This window comes from Sinocyclocheilus rhinocerous, unplaced genomic scaffold, assembly GCF_001515625.1.
Source record: "Sinocyclocheilus rhinocerous isolate Xijiao unplaced genomic scaffold, SAMN03320098_v1.1 scaffold2191, whole genome shotgun sequence".
In the NCBI taxonomy this organism is placed as follows: Eukaryota; Metazoa; Chordata; class Actinopteri; order Cypriniformes; family Cyprinidae; genus Sinocyclocheilus; species Sinocyclocheilus rhinocerous.
In genome coordinates, this window is record NW_015647068.1 from 1,433 (window position 1) to 2,979 (window position 1,547).

A 1,547-nucleotide genomic window follows, 5' to 3' on the forward strand; every position below is an offset into this window, starting at 1 on the left:
CCACAACCAATAGCGACGCTTGCTAGGCGGGCTCGCAGCTGATAGGTGGAGACAAGCCAATGAGCGTCTAAAGCCCAGGTATACGACATTTGCATATCAGATCAGTGATAACGTATGCTGCGCTGAGAAACAGGGCAGAAGCAACAACAACCACAGTATTGTGAGGGGGGCTGCACAGAGATAACAGGTGTTAAGCAGCAGTATAACACATTAGATGATGATGGTACACCAATCGAATTAGACATTGAATAGCAGGAGCTGCACTGAGTACAGTATTTGTGATTGTGACCAATCAATAGGTAATATTCCATAAAAATATATAACGTGTCAAACCATTTTTTTGGTGCAGTTAAGGTGTGTGAACTGTCCTTGCTGTTCCGAAGTGTTTAATTTGTGGGACTCTGCTCTCCAACACTTGTTTTGAGTGTCTTCATGGTTTTCCCCCCAAGTGAATCGATGATGAGAAAAGCGTGTCGATAACCTCATGCGCTTTACTATTCCAGACAGTTACGATCTCCTCTTTCCAGAATTCATTATCTTAAAGCCCAGGAGTGTGGAGAGACCAGCTGCTCTTCATTCAGACCTGCATCCAGTAGATCTGGAGAATCCATCACAGCAACCTGCTTCTCTCCGATCAGTGTTACTACATCACACACTTCAGCTGGACGCTTTTTACTCTTTCTTTCTCCCAGTTTAGTGTTTCCAGAAGAGTTTCCGTCCATCAGGAGAATCCGGATCACTGGATCATCTGGACTGGAGCTGATCGCTGACATCTCTGAAACAGACAGAACATACTGCAATATGATTTTTAAAATAAGGCAACGATAGAAAGTAAAAATGTTTCTTATTACTTAAACATTGTAAACAGACAGTTTCTCACCAGGTCTCGTCGCTATCTTCACTGAAATCTGATCACAATGAGCCCTTGGTTTCTACAAAAACTAAACCATAATCTCAGTATAGCCTATATTTATGGCGTTATTTTAATGACGAATGTCGAGAGCGCATTATTGTAGCGTGAAAGCACATTAATATAATGAGCAAGCGCAAATCTCTCCTCGCAGGCGGATTTCCTTTGCTCTCTCACAAAACCTGACTCGTGAGCTCAGATACACGCTGCTCTCGCCCGGAGAGTGTGCACGCACTTAAAACCTGTCTCTCTCTCACTCAAACTGTCTCTCTCTCACTCAAACTGTCTCTCTCTCACTCAAACTGTCTCTCTCTCTTTACTACTTTATCTCTTTTATGTTTGTATTTGTCTTTTCTTTTCTGTGAATGCGCATATACATCTCTCTGTAAAATACTTTGTAAACACTTTTAAAAGGCGCTATATAAATAAAGCTTTAAACAATCAGACCTCCACAACTGACCGATGAAAATACTATGTGAAATCTAATTGGCTGAGAGGGAACTGAACCTGGAATTCTTTTGACAATCAAAGATGGATCTTTAATTTATTTCCAGTTTAATAATATTTAGCAATGTTAATGAAATGTGGCCTATATTAGAAATGACTATGAATTGGGTGCTTGGATGATTTGTACATA